This window comes from Alligator mississippiensis, chromosome 2, assembly GCF_030867095.1.
Source record: "Alligator mississippiensis isolate rAllMis1 chromosome 2, rAllMis1, whole genome shotgun sequence".
Taxonomy (NCBI): Eukaryota; Metazoa; Chordata; order Crocodylia; family Alligatoridae; genus Alligator; species Alligator mississippiensis.
The window spans coordinates 283,104,205-283,126,353 of record NC_081825.1 but is presented as its reverse complement, the minus strand read 5'-3'; the positions used below and the strand labels follow the sequence as shown (position 1 = coordinate 283,126,353).

The 22,149-nt window shown below is 45.6% G+C and overlaps 1 protein-coding gene across 2 annotated transcripts in view; it reads right to left on the bottom strand.

Moving 5' to 3' along the window:
- WDR25 (WD repeat domain 25) overlaps window positions 1-22,149 on the bottom strand; it is a 180,340-nt gene that overhangs the window by 94,958 nt on the left and 63,233 nt on the right. The gene's annotated exons all lie outside the window — the stretch shown is intronic.

Here is a 22,149-nt window from a genome sequence, read left to right as displayed (position 1 = left end):
TGGAATCTACTACCACAGGGTTTATACAGATCAGTGGTGTCCAACCTTCTGGCCCCATGAGCTGAAGGAGTGGTGCAGTGATCCATGGTGGTGGTTTTACTGGATGAATACATTTAGTTGCAGCACTGTTGCTAAAAGTACTAACGGATGACTCTGAAGTTGTTGCAGGTAGACAGTCAAAGTCTCTACTGTTTAAATGGGATCCTGAAACAAAAATGATTTTTGAATAGTCATTCTTCTCAGTTCTTCTTACTCTATTATTGAGTTAATCATTTACATTTTTTTCTCCAAGGATGGAGCTCAAATTCCAAATTACCAAAAAAGCTAAGACTGACTGCACTTAGAGTGCACTTAATTTTGAAGTAAGCCCCATTGAACTCACTGGCACTTCTGTTTTTTAAGAAAACAAGTATAGGATGGGGTTCCTTTGGGAGAGCTGAGTTATGATGAAGTAAAATAGGGAATAGACTTATGGCATCACCATTATGGTCTAGGGCCATGATGTTCCAAAATAAGGGGCATGTATTATGTAATATAAAATAAGAAAATGACACCCGGGGCAACTGTCACTCTAGATTTCTCTTACTGCAGCTTTCTGTACCGTAAACTTGGGTGATAGATTCTAAACCTAGTTAACTAATTAAAGAAGCCGTAAGGATTAGCCAAGCTAAACTTTCTTTTCTAGCAACATCCAACATAGCAAACTGCTTGGGAATTTACTTGTTAAATCACACTTATACTAAAAGACATAAAGACAGTCTTGAAGAATAATGCATTTGCAAAGTGAATTGTTTAATTTACTAACCAGTTGATCAACATCAACTGTTGTTCTTCAGACATATCCACATCTTCATCCACATCATTTTCTCCCAATAATCAGTTTTCATTATGATGTTTCATTCTTGCAACTAGGCCCTGCATCTCCTTCTTGCGCTGCTTACACTTGATGCGTTTTTCTTTTTTACCCAGAGAAGGAATTTCTTCAAAATATTCCCAGATAGGGTCTCTCTTATACCCAGAAGCCATGGCAGTTTTTCTGTGGCAAAAGTGTAAGGGAATATATAGGAAGCTGTGTGTGTACTACTGAATAATGTCTTCCCTTTTTCTTTCTAGTCCACTCCAATGTTCCTTTCTACTCTGCCTCCTTCCTTTCCTATATTGTCTCTCTGTCTCTAACTCCTCTGCCTTGCTTGGCCCAGCTCCACCACGATGTAAGCACAGAACAACCACAATCCTATCCAGCCTGTGTCTTTGAACATGTGACTTTAATCTGCTGAGAAACGGAAACTGAAAGCCCAGGACTTTCAAGAAGCAAGAGCTGGCAGTTAGGCTGGACAGACAGACTAGAACCATTTTCATGAGATAAAAAACTGAAATGAATGGCCATGTTTGATTGGTACATAACTCGGGGTGGGGGGGTAACAGAGCCATTAATTCATTTTTATGAGACTATAAGTGTAGGTTTAGCATGTTTGTGATGAGATTTAATTGTAACTGTTATTTTTTAAATGAAAGAAAAGTAGTATTTTATTGATGATTTTTAAAAGAAAAATCAAAAAAATCTGATTTTTTTATTTTTTTTTTAAATCACTGATTTTTATTCACCCTGCCACCAGCTCAATCTCATGCACCCAGACCCAGCTGAGGTGTATCCCCACATGCTAGCCCAACTGCTCACTAGCATGATCCAGGACACAGAGCTCTATCCCACAGGTCTCCCCCAAGAGTTTGGAAATCTGGCAGCAGGGGAGTGGCAATTAATGCTGCCACCACTCTCCAACCACCACATTTTTGGATGCATGGGAATCTCTGAGGCCAGAAGCTGAGCACCACTGATGTAGACTGCTATTAATGAAGTTCTGGTCTGCAGTAGTGATTATAATGCAGGATCAGATGCTGAAGTTGAGCTAGCACCTTCTACAAAATGATTATGGTGCCATAATAACAAAGTATGGTAAACATGTGACCATATTTACTTACTTACCACACACCTTTTCCCCCAAAACCAGCCCTCCATAATTAAAGTGCATGTCCGACAAGGGCAAACTGACTTTTTATGTTGGGATGGAAGCATAGAAATGCTGTAAGATGGCTGCTGCGCTTCCTTCTACCAGTTTCAGGGGGAGAGCAGACAGAGTTCACCCTTCATAGTCAAAATTATTATTAATCATTTCACAACCACTACAGAATTTGTTGCAGCTTTGCGCTGAGTAGCCACCAACTGCTGCCAATTCGCCAATGGCTATGAGAGGGTTAACACTTAACTTTCACCTGAGCAGTGCCAATCAGGATTCAGGTATGTGTAGCCATGATTCTGAAAACATCTTTTTTTCCTTCATTCTGCCTTTTACAATTTAAGGCACATGTGAGAAAAAAAGCAGATTGTAGGGAATTATGACCATGAACCAGATACTTAATGGGCCTTTTCCCTGTAATGTCTATGCTTGTCTGTATAAACCTGCCCTTAGACAATTCAAAATGCAAAAAAGATCATGTCAGAGTTTTGTCACAGAACAAGAAATAGTATGTCTATAAGACAGGTCAATCACTAATAGCCCAGCAAACTGAGAACTGCTTAGTTTGAGGATTCAATTGTCAAAACACCAGAGGTTAGTGGTGAATTTCAGGGATCAAAACTGCATGTACAATAGCTTCCAATTCAAAAGGAACACCAGAAAGGCTGAGAAAGGATTCCTTTTTCCTGGAAAATGAAATATGTGTCACAAAGCAGTCAAATAAAGTCAAATGAATTTCAATAAAATACTTTTACTTGCACTAACTGAACTTTTGGTTTGGAACTTCACCAAATTACTGAGTCTATACCATAGTCTATACCATCCTTTCAGTAACAGAGGACCAAATTAACACAGCTTGATCAAGAGGAGAGCTGGAGTACATAATTTATTATGGGGTTAATCTTAAACAGCAATATGACCACAAGTGACTCCTTCCAAAGCACATGTACAAGGACTACTTTCCTAGATTTCATTAGGGCTAGAAGGGACCTCGGAAGATCGAGTCCAGCCCCCTGCCCAAAGGGCAGGAAGTCAGCTGGGGTCATAGGATCCCAGCAAGATAAGCATCCAGTTTGCTCTTGAAGGTGTTCAATGTAGGCGCTTGAACCACCTCCAGTGGCAGGCTGTTCCACACCTTGGGGGCTCAGACAGTAAAGAAATTCTTCCTTATGTCCAGCCTGAAACGGTCTTGTAGTAGTTTATGACCATTCGACCTAGTCATCATCCCTTGGGGGGCTCTGGTAAACAAACGTTCCCCCAGATACTGGTGGTCACCCCTGATAAACTTATAGGTGGCCATCAGATCAGCCCTGAGCCTGCGCTTTTCCAGGCTAAAGAGCACCAGGGCTCTCAGCCTGTCATCATAGGGTCTGCTTCCCTGACCTCTGATCATGTGCGTGGCTCTTCTCTGGACTCTCTCAAGCTTCTCCACATCCTTTTTGAATTGTGGAGCCCAAAACTGGACGCAGTACTCCAGCTGTGACCTCACTAAGGCCGAGTACAAGGGGAGAATGACGTCCCGGGATTTGCTTGAGAAGCATCTATGGATGCAAGCCAGCGTTTTGGTCGCTTTACTAGCCGCAGCATCGCACTGCAGGCTCATGTTCATCTTGTGGTCAATGATGACCCCCAAGTCTCTTTCTTCCATAGTGCTAGCCAACATAGCACTGTCGAGCCTATAAGAATGCTGCGGGTTTTTCTTCCCAAGGTGGAGAACCTTGCATTTATCAGCGTTGAACACCATCAGATTCTCGTCCGCCCACTTGCTGAGCCTGTCCAGGTCAGCCTGGATCACCCGCCTGTCTTCCGGTGTGGATGCTTTGCCCCAAATTTTGGTGTCATCGGCGAACTTGGCCAGTCCACTTCTGACTCCAGTGTCCACATCATTAATGAAGATGTTGAACAGTATGGGTCCAAGGACAGAGCCTTGGGGGACCCCACTGGTCACAGGACACCATGATGACTGACTTCCATCAATTACTACCCTCTGGGTCCGACCCAGAGCCAATTTTCCAGCCAGTGGATCGTGGAGGACCCAAGGCGACAATTGGACAGTTTCTCCAAGAGGCGATCATGGGAAACCAGATCGAAGGCTTTTTTGAAGTCAAGATATATGACATCAATCTCTTCTCCCTTGTCCAGGTGATAGGTCACCTGGTCGTAGAAGGAAATGAGATTGGTCAAGCAAGACCTACCCGCAACAAACCCATGCTGGCTATCCCTTAAGATGTTGGCGTTGGCCAGTCCATTAAGGATGGCCTCTTTAATAAACTTTTCTAAGATCTTCCCCGGGATAGAAGTCAGGCTAATGGGCCTATAGTTAGCCGGATCCACTTTCCTCCCTTTCTTGAAGATAGGCACCACATTGGCCTTCTTCCAGTCTTTGGGCACTACACCAGAGCGCCAAGAGTTTTCAAAGATCCGCGCTACAGGCTGGGCTATGATGCTCGCCAGCTCCTTGAGTACCCTGGGGTGAAGATTGTCAGGGCCGGCTGACTTGAAGGTATCCAGCTTCACAAGATGTTCCTTCACGAAGTCAGCATCAATGGAGGGCAGGGGATCACCCTCACCCGGACTTCCCTGTCCCGTAGCGGGCATGGGCGTCCCATGAGACTGATGAAAGACCGACGCAAAGTACCTATTTAATAGGTTGGCTTTTTCCTGGGCGTCAGTTGTCAGTTGCCCCATCTGGTTCAGCAGGGGTCCAACGTTGCCCCTGCTTTTCCTCCTGCTCCCCACATATCTGAAAAAGGACTTTTTATTGTCCTTGATGCTCAAAGCTAGTTGGAGTTCAGTTGCAGCCTTGGCTTTCCTGGTCTGCTCCCTACAGGACCGGACCAGTGCAGAATAATCCTCCTTGGAGGTGACTCCCATCCTCCATCCTTTGTAGGCCTCTCTTTTTAGCCTCAGGAGGTCTGCTAGGTCCCTGGAGAGCCAGGGGGGCTGCTGTGCCCTCTTGCTGCCTTTCCTCCGAGATGGAATAGACTTAGTGTGTTCTTTGAGGATCGCTCCCTTGAAGAGCAACCACTCTTCTTGAACTCCCCTCTCCCCGTGGTCATGGTCCCTTAGGACCTCACTGACAAGCCTCCTGAGCTTGTCAAAGTCGGCTTTCCTGAAGTCAAAGACTTCCGTGTTGCTGACTGACTTGCCAGCTTTTCGGCAGATGGTGAAGGTGATCAGCTCGTGGTCGCTGTCACCCAGCTTCCCATCGATCACTAGGTCGCCGACTAGGTCATCCCCAGTAGCCAGTACCAGGTCGAGCAGCGCTTTGCCTCTCGATGGCCCATAGACTTCTTGAGTCAGGTAGAGGTCATCCACGCACAAGAGGAAGCTTTGCGACCGCTCAGATTTTGCTGAGCGATCCTCCCACGAGATGTCCAGGTAACTGAAGTCACCCATGACAACCATGGTCCTGGAGCATGCGGCCTCAGCCAGTTCCCGGGCAAACTCCTGGTCAAGCTCAGGACTTTGGGTGGGAGGTCTGTAGTAGACTCCCACCATTGTGCCCCCTGTGCCATGTTCCCCATGGATTTTAACCCAGAGGGTCTCCAGCCGTCCACCCTGGTCGCCAATATCGGCTTGCAGGGACGTGTAGCTTTCCTTAACATAGAGAGCTACACCCCCGCCCCTTTTCTCTACACGATCCCTCCTGTACAGGGTATAGCCATCTATACCCGTGGTCTAGTCATGGGTGGAGTCCTACCAGGTCTCCGTTATCCCTATGACATCATAATTATTTGCATGGAGCAGGAGGATGAGTTCCTCCTGCTTATTCCTCAGGCTCCTGGCATTTGTGTACAGGCAGGCAAGTGCCCCCTGGGGGGCTCCTTCCTTGCCCACAGATTTTACCAGGGCTGGGCTCCCTTAAGTGCCTTGAACTGCTGGCTTTGCAAGGGTTGCTCAGCGGGTCAGCAGGGGCAGTAGTCCCCCCGTCCCCCAGTGGGCTTAGTTTAAAGCCCAGTGGAGCAGGTCAGCCAGTCTGGCTGAGAAGAGCCTCCTCCCTAGGGGAGAGAGGTGGAGGCCATCTCTTCCCAGCAGCTCGCTGCCTCTCTCGCCAAAGAGCAGGCTGTGGTCATGAAAGCCAAAGCCTTCCCGACGACACCAGCGCCTCAGTCTTTGGTTGATCACGTGGATCCTCCTCTCCCTCCTCGGCCCATAGCCTGAGACTGGGAGGATCGACGAGAACACCACCTGTGCCCCCAAACCCTTTAGCCCCGCTCCCAAATCCCTGTAGCGCCTCATGACCCGGCTGGGAGCGCTCCAAGCCGTGTCATTGGTGCCCGCATGAATTAGGGGCATAGGATAGTGGTCTGTGGGTTTGAGGAGCTCTGGGATCCTCTCCACAATGTCCCGGATGCGGGCCCCCGGGAAGCAGCAGACTTCCCGGGCTAAGGGGTCGGGGCGGCAGATTGCCCCCTCAGTCCCCCTCAGGAGGGAGTCTCCCACAACAAACACCTTACGTTTTGTCTTGGGGAGAGCAGGGGCAGGAGCTGCAGTTGGGCCCCTGTTGCCTGCGGGAGCCGGCAACTCAGCAGGCTCTGCTGGAGCGGCAAGAGGTGCATACCTGTTGCTCAGTTCCAGCAGGGGAGGGGCCTTGGTGCAGCGGGCCTTAGGGCCCTTGACCACCGTGGTCCATGCCCCTGGCTGGACAGAGCGGGAGGTCCCAGAGTCCTCCTTTGGCCTGGAGGGAGACTGTGATCTACCCTCCGCCTCCCGGGGGAGAAGGGCCTGGCAGTAGGAGTCAATCTCCTGCTCATAGTCCCTGATGGCACGCAGTCTCTGGACTGTGGCCTGGAGCTCCTCCAGCTGGCGCGCCAGAGACCCCAAAAGGGAGCAGACCCCACAAGGGGAGGTCACCACGCTCCCAGGCCCCAGAGCCTGAAAAAGGGACAGGCAGCCCCCGCAGCCGAGAGCCAGGGGCTCCGTCTGTGTGGAGCCCGGAACCAGGGGCTCCGTCTGGGAGACCGTCTCTGAGGTGCCAGAGGGGGGGGCCGCGGAGCCCGAGGGGACCCTCGGGATGCAGCGCGTGCCCATCCGTGGCATGCCTCTGGTAGGCTGGCTACGGCTGGGACTGTCTACCCTGGGGGGTGCGCAGGCAGGGTCCTGGGCCCTCCTGTGCTCCCTCCCATGCGAACTCCGCGCTAACTCACGCACCGGCAGAGAAGCGCTCCTGTTTGCGCAGCCTGTTCGCGTGGCTCCCTGGGGGGCTGGACCAAGTAGGGGCCTGGGCGGGGCTTGACCCAGCCTGGCTCCACTCAGCCGCCTCCTCCCACACACACACACACAGGGGTTAGCCCCCTCTCTCCATGGGCCCTGCTTACCTCCAGCTGTGCTGGGGGTCGGCGGGGGGCTCCGCGGTTGCTGGAGGGTCTCTGGGGGGCTTCGGGGCAGCAGGGGTGCAGTGGGCTTTCACCCACGCGTCTCTCGCCGCTCCCACGTCTAACTTGATTCATCTCAGGTCCTTACAGTTTCTTAGAAGTGGGGAAGACTCACAAAGCACCCACCAGAGCAACCCTCATACCCCTGCAAACCCTAGGGCAGTGGTTCTCAACCTCTTAAAACTCAAGACATCCCTTGTTAAATTCAAGACACCCATCAGAAAATGCCAGCTCCCAGTTTTCACTTTTGTTTTTTTAAAGTAACAGAGCAATTCTTCTGTTGCAAAAAACTCAGAAACCCCTGCCATAGCCAAGGATCTATACCACACATACAATATTGAACAGAATGTTGTGAACACTATGGATTCTTATTTGAAATCTCTGTGTTTATCTTGTGAATCATGTTTACAGTGCTTAGATTGCATGGCACCCCACAGCACCCTTGAAAGGATCTCAAGGCACCCCAAAAGCTGCAACACCCTGGTTGAGAATTCCTGCTGTAGGGCAAGAGAGTCCCCAGCTCTGCACACCCAAAGGTAGTTGAGGCAGGCAGCCCCTTGCTCACCCACTGGTTGAAAGCACCTGCACCTGAAACTCCAGCACAGGTCCCTAATCATAGAGAGTCCCCACCCACTGCAATCCAATCTAAAAAGCACAACCCCATGTGGATCATTACTGGACTTTTCTGCCAGCCCATCTGGTTGGGAACATGCTCCCCAATGTGTGGCCCACCAAGCCCCATAACCCAGCAGAGTGCAAGGACCATCCCAAAGCACAGTGCACTTCTGAACATGTGCTGCAAGATCCATTCTGCACTATGTGCTAGGCAGCAGCTGCAGCATCAGGGACTGTGACAGAGGTGCCAGCATGTCCCTGACGAGCCCAGCCAGTGGTACAAAATGCAGCTGCGTATTCTGTTCTGTGCCACGTGCTGGGCAGCATCTGCAGCAGCAGGGATTGGGACAGAGGCACCAGTATGTCCCTAACCAGCCCAGCATGTGGCAGAACAGATTGCACTTCTGCTACAGCTTCTCCATGAATCCAAAAGTATATTGCAGCTCGGGATGTTTCTTACAGTCTCCACAGGGTCCCAGAGCTTGGTGAGCCACTTACAGCTTGGAAGGTCAGATCCCATGGGCTGTATCCCTGCCATTATCAAGGATCTATACTACATATATGTATCCCACAGATTATGAACTAATACTTCTTGGTCAGCATGGTACTACTAAAACTTCTTGAGTTTTGACATTGCCTGAGCCACTCCATATTTTCTATTTTGTACTCAATCATCCTCACTATTATCCTGTTCAAACAGTATATAATAAAGAGAGCATAAAAACTAAAGAAGCCCTACTAGCACCATCCTGACCCAGAAGTCATGATCTGCCCATCAAGACCATTTGGCCAGAATACAGATCTGGATTCAGACTTCCTTTAATAATAAGGAAAATTATCTTTCTCTACTCCTGAGCACCTTTCAAAGACCAAGACAATAGAGCTAACACAATGCATAACCTATCCCTTGTTCGACTAGAGGAAAGATGTCAGCTGTTCCATTTTTGTTTTGGTTACGGACTATATGGCAATATTTGCAATGGATGAAGTCTGGGAAGTTTGGGGAAAGAAGGAAGATTGTTAAATGCAGGGCTCAGCCTCTAAAAAGTACATTAAAGCATTTAGAATGTTTAGAATCTACCTAAGAATGGAATTTTAAAAAACTAAAAGTGACAAAAGGCCCAATTCGAAAACATTATTTTTGTGTGACCCATCTTATAGGTTTTAGTAAACTTATTGTTTACACTGTACAGTAATTCAGTTTCAAATAAGTCTTAATATTGTTATAGTATTATAAGGGATATCATTTCTAAAGTCTTGAAAAGACTGCTTTTTAGGTGTTAATGACATTGTCCTCCCACACATTGGTTAGCAAATGGCTGAAGCATTGCTTATTACCAGCTAATATATTTTTAAAACCATTAAACCCTTTCTACACTAGGATTTAAAAATGCTTGTCTCAATTTTGTTGTGTTTTTAAACATGACCTATCTTGCTAACCTAGACCCAGATGAAGCAGTGTATGTTAGCATGAGTAGCTAAGCAAGTGCCCCATGTGCTTGAGTAAGCCTCCTTCTTCCTGTGGGTGTACTTCCAATTTTCTTGCAGCCTACAGTTTAACACCAGTGACCTTCAAGCATCAAGACAGTTCTTTTATTTAGAGTTAGGTTTTGTGTGTTGATTTTTTTGTAATTAAAGCACATTACTCATGGCAAGAAGCAATATAGAGAGTGGTAAAATAATTAGAATTTGTCAACTAGTTTTTAGTCCCTCAGCTTTTTTCACGGCTATTGGGCTTCAAAAACGTTCAATCTATGAAGGGGAAACCCCCCCTTCTTTAAATCTAGCACACCAGGAAATTAAGACTGTTTTGTTTTGTAGTTTCTTTCATCTGGGCTACAGCATTTCATAAGCGGTCATGTTTGCTGACTTGGGTAAGGAGCATCATTAGGCATTAGCCAAGGATATGAAAAATTGATCTGTAAGACTGAGGCAGCTGCTACAAATATATGCCAATAAGCTTTGCCAGTGATGAATTCAAGAAGGGTAAAGTCATGAAACAAGCAATAAAGGTGACTGGGAGGCAAAGAAAGGCATCTTCCTGTTGCTCTGGTCAGTAATGCATCAACATTATCAGCAATACTCTATTTTTCAGTTTTAAATTAGCTACATTTCACAGCCTCTGAAAAAGGGAATTATCTAACACTCCAGGAAAATGAGAGTTTGCTATAGACAAGGTTACCAGAAAATTAATAATCCCCAAAAGGGGTTAGAACAGTTTTTATTATTGTTCCTATCTCAGAAGACCATTTTACTATCTTCTTAATACATAGTTATCAGTGTATAACCACATACTTACTACCAGTCACTATAGTATTTAGGCACTGAGCTACATAAATGTCTTGTGGTGGCTTTACAAATACTGCAATAATAGATTTAAATAAAAGTAGTGATACGTTTAAAGATATCTAGCAAGTAGTCATGCTAGCAGTCCTTAGCCTCTGAGGAAATCCTAGCCCCAAATTCCATCAGAGTTTTGCCATTGACTGCAATGGGGTCAAGATTACACTCCAAATCCGTCAGGCATTTTCCCACTATAGCTACTAGAGGGTTTCAAAGATCTTCCCCACAACCAATATAAATCTTCCTGGTTGGTAGCTTTTTACTTCATTTTCTGACTTTTTATTATTGCACAATAGCGCTTACGTTTTCATTTAGTGATTTCAGTAGGCTTGAGAGCCTGGTGGCAGAGCTGTACTACCCAGTGCATCCCATGGAATGACCTTCAGGGAAAAGTTAGCTGTGAAATAAGCAGAGGTAAACTCTAACAAATAAGCAGTTGCAGACCAAGCAGTGGCAGCACCACCAGGATGTAGAGGGGACAGCAGATGGCAATGGTCTCCCTCCTGAAATGCCACATTTAACCTCCGATGCTGCTGTGACATGGCAAGTGCAGATCATCACCATAGTAAGCCTGTCCAGCCATGGGTCTACAAGACCTCAGTGGCAGACCAGGCGGAAAAAGATGTTAGAATCTCAATGGCTGCAAAGGCAGACAAAAGCTGCAGTGGAACAAGATCTCCAATTGCCTTGGTCTACTTGCAACTGGATGAAGGTCCCATTCTATCAAGAACTGTGGAAGCTGATGTGCAGCCATTTCTCCATGATAAAAGAAATCATGCACAAGGATCTTTCATGAAAATGGCTTTTCCAGAACATTTTTAAGCCTCTTGATGACCAGCTAGTGACAATGGGAGCAGGATTATGAGGGCTGGAACCTTCTAGTCATAAACTGGCATGAAAGCGACAGTTGCAAGAAAGTCATCTAGCACTTGGACAAGGCAGGAGTATGATTCAGCACCTGTAACTGTGACTGAGCAGCCCTCTTTAGGAACTGCTCTGCTCACCCCACATGGGGGAGAGGAACTAGGAAAAGGTGCCCTAAACATAGTCTGCCTACATTTTTCCTGACTGGATAACTGCATCCATAGATTCATAGATGCTAGGGTCAGAAGGGACCTCAATGGATCATCGAGTCCAACCCCCTGCATAAGCTGGAAAGAGTGCTGGGTCTAGATGACCCCAGCTAGATACTCATCTAACCTCCTCTTGAAGACCCCCAGGGTAGGGGAGAGCACCACCTCCCTTGGGAGCCCGTTCCAGACCTTGGCCACTCGAACTGTGAAGAAGTTCTTCCTAATGTCCAATCTAAATCTGTTCTCTGCTAGCTTGTGGCCATTATTTCTTGTAACACCCGGGGGCGCCTTGGTGAATAAATACTCACCAATTCCCGTCTGTGCCCCCGTGATGAACTTATAGGCAGCCACAAGGTCGCCTCTCAACCTTCTCTTGCGGAGGCTGAAAAGGTCCAGTTTCTCTAGTCTCTCCTTGTAGGGCTTGGTCTGCAGGCCCTTAACCATACGCGTGGCCCTTCTCTGGACACTCTCCAGGTTATCTGCATCCTTCTTGAAGTGTGGTGCCCAGAATTGCACGCAGTACTCCAACTGCGGTCTGACCAGTGCCCGATAGAGGGGAAGTATCACCTCCTTGGACCTATTTGTCATGCATCTGCTGATGCATGATAAAGTGCCATTGGCTTTTCTGATGGCTTCGTCACACTGCCAGCTCATGTTCATCTTGGAGTCCACTAAGACTCCAAGATCCCTTTCCACTTCCGTGCCACCCAGCAGGTAATTTCCTAGGCTGTAGGTGTGCTGGACATTTTTCCTCCCTAGGTGCAGCACTTTGCATTTCTCCTTGTTGAACTGCATTCTGTTGTTTTCTGCCCATTTGTCCAACCTGTCCAGGTCTGCTTGCAGCTGTTCCCTGCCCTCCGGCGTGTCTACTTCTCCCCATAGCTTTGTGTCATCTGCAAACTTGGACAGAGTACATTTCACACCCTCATCCAAGTCACCGATGAAGACATTAAAAAGTATCGGTCCAAGGACCGAGCCCTGCGGGACCTCACTGCCCACACCCTTCCAGGTCGAAACCGACCCATTTACCACGACTCTCTGGGTGCGACCCTCCAGCCAATTCACCACCCACTGGACTGTGTAGTCATCCAGGTCCCAGCCTCTTAACTTGTTCACCAGTATGGGGTGGGATACCGTAACGAAGGCCTTCCTGAAGTCCAAGTATACGACATCCACCCCTCCTCCTGTGTCCAGGCATTTTGTAACCTGGTCATAAAAAGAGACTAGATTGGTCAGGCACGATCTGCCCGCCACAAACCTGTGCTGGTTCACAGTAAAGGTGATCCAGTGGGATCACCTTTACTGTGGTCAAAAATCAACAAAGCCTTAATAAGTTTTGGGACCTTGAACATTAGGACCCTCATGGACAATCCTAAGAGTGAACACCCAGAGCACTGCACTGCAATTGTGATTCAAGAACTCAGGCAATAAAACACTGACATCGCTGCACTGAGCGAGACCTCGTGAGCGGGAAGATGGGCAGCTCATGGAACAAGGAGGTGGACATATCCTTTTCTCGAAGGGTAAGGAGGATGGAGAACACCAACTTCAGGCTGCAATTGAATCTAGACAGGTTACAGTGGTGGGCAGAGGAGAACAGGATAGGTTTCAACACTGACAAGTGCAAGGTGCTGCACCTGGGGAGGAAGAACCAGCAGCATACCTATAGGCTGGGGAACTCCCTTCTTGTCAGTGCAGAGATAGAAAAGGATCTTGGAGTCGTTATTGATGCCAAAATGAACATGGGCTGACAGTGTGGGGATGCGGTCAGGAAGCCCAACCACACCTTGTCATGCATCCACAGATGCATCTCAAGCAGGTCCAAGGAGGTGATCCTCCTCCTTTATGTGACATTGGTCAGGCCGCAGTTGGAGTACTGGGTCCAGTCCTGGGCACCGCACTTCAGGAGGGATGTGAACAACATGGAGAGGGTCCAGAGGAGGGCTACTCGCATGATGAGGGGTCAGCAGGGCAGGCCCTACAAGGAGAGGCTAAGGGACCTGAACCTGTTCAGCCTCCACAAGAGAAGGCTGAGGGGGATCTAGTGGCCTGTTACAAGCTAGTCAGAGGGGACCAGCAGGCATTGGGGGAGTCCCTGTTCCCCCGAGCACTCCCAGGAGTGACTAGAAATAACAGTCACAAGCTGGCAGAGGGTAGATTCAGACTAGTCTGCCATGACAGGGGGTCGGACTTGATGATCTGCTCAGGTCCCTTCCAACCCTACCAACTATGAAATTATAAAACTTTCTGGAGCTGGCTTTGCCATTAAGAATGGCCTCACAAACCAACTCAACCACTTCCCTATCAGAATTAGTAAGTCTGACTCTCTCTCTCAAATTAGCAAGGAACTAATATGCCACTGTCATAAGCACATATGCCGCAACTCTCGACTCCATTGACAAAACCAAGGAGGAATTCTATGCCAACCTTGACCAAGTCCTTTCTGATGTTCCAGAGGGAGACAGGCTTGTTCTACTTGGTGATTTCAACATCAAAGTAAAAAGGGACTCAAACCTCTAGAACAGAATTATTGACAAAGAAGTAGTGGGAAAGGTTAACTCCAACAGCATACTCCTGTTGACCACATGCACAGAACATGGTTTCAGCATCGCCAATACCTTGTTGCACTAGAAAAGTAGGTACAAGACATCATGGCAACACCTGCAATCTAAGCATTGGCACTTGATTTGACTATGTCATCATTCATGCCCAGAATTACAAAGATGCCCATATCACTTGAGCTATGCTAGGAGCTGATGACTACTAGACCAATCACCAACTCATCTGCTCGGTGATGTCACCCAAACTAGCTCCCAAACAATGGCTGCAGCAGAAGCAATGCTGATGGAAGGTCAGCATCAAAGGACTCAAGGACTCAATTCAGTGAGACCTCTTCTTCCACCAGTGCCTCAATGAAAAACTGGCAAATTCCAATCAACAACAATGAGACAATGTCAGCAGCGCTTGGTGTGCCTTCAAGTCCACCATCATGAGCGCCTGTAAAGAGACACTTGGATTCTCTACCAGGAAACACCAAGACTAGTTTGATGAGAATGACCAGGAGATCCAAGAGTTGATCAACCACAAACAAAAGGTCTTATGGGCAAAACAACTCCAAACAAAAAAAAAAGAAACCTGAATCACCAACAAGCAAAGGCAGAGGTCCAAAAGAGAACCCAGGATATGAAGAACAGATGGTAAAGACAAGGCAAAGACAACACCTCACGATATGCGAAGATATGCATTTTGAACACCTTTTCCATCCTGACTCTGTTGTTGATGACAGCGTTCTCAATTCCATCCCACAACACCCTGTCAGAGATGAACCCAAAATTCCTCCAACTCTTAACGAGGTGAGGAAAGCCATCAAGCAGATGAAGAACAATAATCTGTTTAATCTCGGCTGACTCCGAGCCCAACCCAAGACTGCCCCAACCTCAATCATTGAGCTCCAGTATGCCGATGATGCACATGCTGATGTAGTGCGTGCTCGGTCAGAAGCAGATCTTCAGGCAATCGTTGACATCTTTACCAATGCATACAAGGAAGTGAAACTAACACTTAACATTCATAAGAATAAGGTCCTCCATCAACAAACTCTTAAATAAGCAGTCCCCAGCTCCACTAATTCATATTTACGGTGAGACTCTGGAGAACACCATGTATTTTCTGCATCTCAGAAGCCATCTCTCACAGAGGCTGACATCAACAAAGAAATCCAACATTGCCTAAAATGTGCAAGTGCAGCCTCCAGACATCTGAGAACATAGGTGTTTGAAGATCATGACATTAGATCCAAAACCAAGCTCATGGTTTTTCAAGCAATTTTGATCCCTACCTTACTGTATGGAGCTGAGACATATACAACATACAGGTGACAACTCCAGCCGCTGGAGAAATACCATCAACTCTGCCTGTGAAACACCATTCAAATCCAGTGGGAAAACCGGGGTGGGCAAAATGGCAGATCCAGCCAGCAGCCAGACTCCATCTCCGATCAACCCCTGCCCATGTCTCTGTGACCAGTTTTCATGGAGACCCCAGGAGCAGCAACACTGTGACAGCATGGTGCCAGGGTTTCCATGGAGACCAGTCCCAGCAGTGCTGGCAGGGCATTCGGCTGGGCAAGGAGCTGCTCCAGGGCCAGGGCTAGGATCTTGCAGCAATAACATCATGGTCCAGACCTGAGGCAGAGCTACGATCTGTTGCCTGTATGACCCTGCCTGGGGCATGCGAGCAGCAGATCACAGCTCTGTCCCAGCTCCAGACCACGTTGTCACCGTCACAAGATCCCAGCCCCAGAGCAGCTCCCTGCCCTGCCACACAGCTACCCAGTCCCCAGGGCACTGAGTGCTACTGCTGCTCACTGTTATTTCCCTGTAGGGCTCCAATACTTCCTGCCATGTAGAGCTTCCAGTAGCTCTTCAACAGAAATTTCTCTCCCCCTGTTGCCAATCATTCCTTCTGAGTTCCTGTCCTCCTGGCCAACACACACAGCAGCTGTAATCAGCTGGGAGCAAAAGTGAAATTGGCTTCCCGCCTGGATAGCTAAGACATATGGAAATAACAAACCACCTGGAAATGACAGCCTGGAGGAGTGGAGCCTTGCCATTAGCTGATAACAGTCCAGAAGGAGACAAGAGAACTGGAAGCAGAGAGAACTGATATAGTGTTAGTTAAACCTAAGTGAAGCTGGTAGCAGCTAGCTGTCATTCAGGTTAAATTTAAGAAAAAAAATAGGGAACCTTGAACCAAAGCACATATAACAAATCAACAACAAGGCCTATTCAAGTGTGCTCAAGAGTTTGACCTTCAGTGGGGAGGGGGATGAGAATACAAAGGGGACACAGATCAGAAACTAACAAGGACTTCAAGTACAATAGCAGCAAAAAACATGGATTAATAATGCCCTGAATAAAAACCTATGGAGTTTTGAGATCTTGAAAGAGGTAATGCCATGAGCAATAAAACCATTCTTTGTTTAAAGGTACAAACAAGGCCACACATACCTTACATGTCCATTGTCTGAAAACAAACAAGAATATGAAACTGCACAGCTATCATCAAGTTCTCCTCCCATTCAGAAAAATCTTCAAGATCCAAACATTTTGGCTAGTGGATGAAGTCAAAGGAGGCAACAATAAAAAATAAGGTAACAAGCAAAGAATGGGAAAATAAATTGGACAAGCAGAAAAGATGTTGGGGAAAAATAGAGGAGAAAGGACAGACTGAACTATTAAAAGAATAAAAGAAGAAAAAAAATGGAATAGATCCATTAAATGATGTAAGGCAATGAAGGGATGCAGAAGTTCAAGTTTCAATGCATTTTATTTAGTATGTCTATTTCACTAACCCATTATTTTAAAAGGTTGTAGAAGAGACAGAGTATGCCATCAGTTCATGCAGATTTGTTAAAATGTATGTAAATGTATGAAGCTACACGCTGCTGTCACATGCCATGAGTTCCTGGCAAACAACCTATAAAGCCATTAGTGCCGCAAGAGCTGTGCAGACAAGGTTCCTTGGGTGAATTTGATATCTTTTATTAGACCAACCCAAATGGTTGGAGAATAGTTATTAAGCAAGCTTTCGGGTTCAAAAACCCTTCGTCAGGCTAAGGATGCTGCAGCAGTTGCTGCGTGCTCTTCCTGGATGGAATGAAAAGTAAAGAAGCCAGGGGCTGGGCTGGGCTGGGCTGGGCTGGGCAGTCAGTTGCCAGGCAGATTATAATGTATCAAAAATCCAATGTCTATGTTTAGTCCATGATCTCTAGTATCCAGCAGGTTGATGAAATGGAGCTCATAGGCTCGTCTCTGGGAAGTGCTGTGTAAGTTTCCCTTGAGGATCAGGACTGAGAGATTGGAGAGAGAGTGGCCCTCCTGTGAGAAATGTGCCCCCACCGGTAATTGGGTGTTTCTGTCTTTGATGGATTTCCGGTGTGCGTTCATTCTGGTGCGCAGTTGTTGTCTGGTCTCTCCTACATATCTTCCATCAGGGCATTTGGTGCATTGGATGAGGTATACTACATTCCTGGAGGTGCAGCTGTAAGATCCTGGGATGCTGATGGCTCTGTTGTGGGGTGTAGTAATAGTGGGGGTGGTGGAGATATGTGGGCAGGTTTTGCATTTCTTGTCATGGCACGGTCTGGATCCTTTTGGTGTGTTCTGGGGTTGAAGAAGTTTGCTTCTGGTGATGAGGTTGGCGAGGTTCGGTGCTTGTCTGAAGGCTAGGATGGGCCACATTCACAAACTTTTCCAGGAAGTTCACCTCTGGATCATGAACACAGCCATGTAGCTTTGTAAACTCTAGTCACCTTAGCTACACTAAGATGACTGCAGTTTGAGAGGCATTACGTAAATAAACGGAGGTTATATCAAGAAGAGGAAAGCTCTGGAATACTTTCAGCAGAGACTTGACAAATGGTAAAAAAAAAATTGACAGCTACGCAACTTACTCTCTAGCGAAGTACTCTGAAGGAACAGATATATGCAATATTATGTGTTGGGGAACTCGTGAAAACTGTATTAAAGGCTGCAGAGTGACATTACCCTCTATGGGAATAAAGGACCTGCTGAAACAACTAGTTACAACTAAGCCAGCTTTACAGACAGCTACCCTGGGGGCTGACTGAAAAACAAGAATTCTGTTTCAGGGGAAAATTCTGAGGTTTTGAAATTTGTTTTTGTTCTGCATCTTTGTCTCTCTCTGACCCAGAGAATATTCGTTTAAACAAAATTAAACAGCTCCAACCTGAAGTGCTTGAACTCCTTGGAAAAGCTAGTTCTACAGCATACAAGACCCAAGCAATACTTGACTTAATCCTAAATAGGACACAGGAGTTAATTCAAGAAGCACAAATAAGTGACAGTGTCCAGTTAGAACTGCCAGAGAGCAAGTAAAGTAAGAAAAGTGAAACTGAGATGTTCAGTTTCAGAAAAGTCATAACCACTATAAAAGCTAAAGGAAAATCTTTAGATGAGGCTGGGATGCTACAAAGGAAACAGAGGATCTCAGAGTCATAATGCCAAATAAAAAGAGAACCAAGAAAAGCAAAAAGTAAAACTTTTCTGGATAAATTGCAAGGTTCAAGAAAGGCTGTTTGAGCCAAACAGAAATCTAAACCTAGTGATGCCAATAAGCAGACGAAAAAAGTACTGAGGCAATAATGAAGATCAAACTTAGAAAGCATAAAGTGGAGTTCAAACAGCAAATAGATGAAGATATAACAAATAAGACAGAAATGGTTTAGGAGCCAGAAATCTGTACAAGAATTGGTAGGTTGGATTCCAAAGTGCTAAAGAGAACAATAACAATTATGGAAGATGATGACATGGTTGAGAAGATGAATAATTTCTTTGCATCTGTCTCCAACACAAAGAATAATAAAGAGATTTCTAAACCAGTACTGCTCTTTCCTTGTAATATAGATTGTGTATTCCCAGAGATGAGGATGACAAAAAAAAACCCCAGAAGTGGTGCCAAAAATGAGTATTTTACAATAAGGCACCAGGCCTTATTAGTACAGCTAAGAGTTCTACAGGAGTTCAAATATAGAGTGGTTACATTTCTAATAAAAATGTGTACTCTCTCATTAAAGAGAGACACTGTTCCTGAGGATTTGAAGAAAGCATATGCTGGACCCATATTTTAAAAAGGCTCCAAGGACGATGCACAGAATTACAGACCTGTAAACCTTACACCTGTACCTGGCAAATTAGTTGAAATGATAATTCAAAGCAGAACAACAACAACAATCTGGAAGATCATGATCTGATGGGGCTTAACTGGCATGAATTAAAAAGAAAATCATGTTCCAAATATTCTCTTCCTATTTTTTGAGGCTCTAAAACTTGTGAATGAAGGCGAACCAGTTAATTTTTTTAGACTTTCAAAAGATCTTTCACAAGTCCCACAAAGATTAATGAATAAGTAAAGAACCAAAAGGTGAGATATGCAAAGGTATCATCTTGGATCAAAAAAAAAAAAGAACAGGAGATAAAACAAATAGTAGAAAAAATGTGCAATTCTTGTTACGACAAAAAGTGAATAGCTAGGTGTCTCCAGGTTGTGTGTGGGGTCTGGTTTTGTCAATCATATATATTCACGATCTGCAACGTGTACTGGATAGTAAGACAAGAAATTCTGCAGAAGGCACAAAGTTATTTATGTTAGTCAGGACCAGAGAAATGTAATGTAACAAATTTAATGTAATGTCAACAAATAGAAAGTAAAGTACATCTGAGGATAAAAGTTCATTTGGACTCCTTGTAAGGTGAAATAATGGTTTAAATGCATCAGCACAAGAAATGAACCTGGCGATCACTGGTTTGATAAAAACCTTGGCTCAAAGGGCAGCTGTGGCCCAAAAGCTAACACAGTGTTAGAATGCATAGGGAACAGGATGGTGAACAATACCGAAAACACTATCTACAATGCCTTTATATAAATCGATGCAGGAGCCTGTGCCAGAATACTATGTGGATTACTGGTCACCTCATTTCAAAGGATGCTGGAAAAATAAAAGGGCTTACTAGAAGAGTACTGAAAATCAGCAATCTCACATGAAGAGAATTTGAAAAGACTGGGACTGCTCACCATAGAAGAGACAAAAAGATGGAACATGATAAAAGTAGATAAAATAATGGCTAGTACAGAAAAAGTAGATGGGGAACTTCTGTTCTCCATCTCATAGTATAAGAAACAAGGGAGCATTCAATAAAACTTAAACGTTGAAAATTCAAAACTGATAACTGCAGCATGCAATACACTGTAACAAGCAGCCATGGAGGCTAAGAACTTAAGACTCAAAAAAGTCTGATATTAAGAGTAATTAGTGTAATTAATAAAAAGAAACATTTTGGAAGGGATGTTACACTGTGATTTCAGGCATAAGCTAATCTTTAACTACAGGAGATCAAAATAAAACTTCTATGGGAAGAGATTATTCCACAGCTGCCTACCATAGGTATCAACTACCTTCTCAAGCGTCTAATTTTGGCAATTGTCAGTGGTAGGATATTGGACTTAGTGGGCTGCTGGACTGATCCAGTAAAGCAATTCCTGTATTCCTACATCCCCAACACAAAGAAATAACCCCTGTCCCATATACAGTATTTACTAAAAAAAAACTGTGTTAATACTCACTATAAATTCACACCCTTACAAACCATAGCAAGGGAGAAAGTAAAATCAAGAGCACAGCTCACTAAAAATGCTCTGCTACCAGATTTCCCTCCTTTCCCTGCTCTCCCTCCCGCATTTAAATATCTGGACATTCATCACTACTTGAAGCCAAGTGTTCTGCAGACCCATCCTCATACTGAGCATACTGGAGTAATTGATGTGACAGGGAAATATATGTTCATATGAAGCACCTGTACCTCCAAGAACTACAAAGCAGAACTCTAACTTTCTGAGACACAGAAAGAAAATTGCATAGGTATACAGTCTGATCCAACCTTGACTTGCTGATTTTAAAAGTGGGCTCTTTTTAAAACACAGCTTGTCTTTTAGACTTTCACCTTCTTTCTAACCTATCTACAAAGTCAGCTCTGTTTCATCTTCCCTAGAGGGATGTGGTACTGAAACCAAGAAGATACATCATTTTATATATAGTTCTATAAAACTGGCAAACTAGGCTCCAAGTCTTGTTCCTCCCAGCATATTATAAAAAGCCCTTGCATACCAATCACTTTTTTAAATCTGCAATTCATTATAACTTTAACTCCAGGCCAAACTGTGCGACTTCTAATGCCCCTGAAAACTGTTTCTGGTACCAGAAACATTTATAGCAAAATTTTTGCTTACTACTCCCATCAAGCAAACAAAAAGTTATCCCCGACCCATCATACAACTGTAGGATTTTTATGGTATTACACCAATATAGGTAAATGACATGCTTTTTATGAGGCTATGCACTGTAAATTTTACTCACCTACATTACAAAGAAATGTTGTGCTAACCACTTGCACTACAAAATTTTAAGTAGATGTAAAGTTAGTAATGAGGAAAAGAGTAATGGTATCATTTTATTTTTTGGCTGGATCCCCATAAAGAAAGCAATAAATTAAAATGATGTTAGATTTCAACTAATTAAATCTAGAGAAACTAGAATTAATACAGAAACCACTTTTGTCTACATTACTCCACTGTCTGTTAAAACTCAAGCACATCAACCAGTGGTGTCCAATTCATCCAGCCCCTGCAGGCCAGATCTGGAGCACAAGGCCACCTCAAGGGCCAGACCTGGAGCAAGAGGCCAGTCCACAGGCTGGATCTGGATCAAAGGGCTGCATCATCTGGACTGCAATTTGGCAACAGCAGCATTAGTTACCATAGAAACTGCCACTCCTACCACTACTGCATTTCTGGCCCCACAGGTAGCTCTACATTCTGGATCCAGAGCATGGAGCTCCTTATGAGTCCAGAAATGTGATGGTATGACGAGCAGTGCAACAATAATTGTAACAGCTCCAGATGCCATGGGATAAGCCTGCCAAACAGTGCAGCTTCTTGCAGAGCCAGCCTTATGGAAAATGGTACCCTGGGCAAATTTGTTTTGGTGCCTTCCCACCCCTCCCCCTGCCAGTCACCAACATGGGGGGGGGGGAGTGCATGGGGTGTAGGGTTAGGGGGGGTGAGGATATGGGAGTGTGAGGGAGGAGGGGTGTAGGAGGCATGGCCATCCCTAGGGGGGGCCAACTGGGACAACTGCCCCAGGCCCCA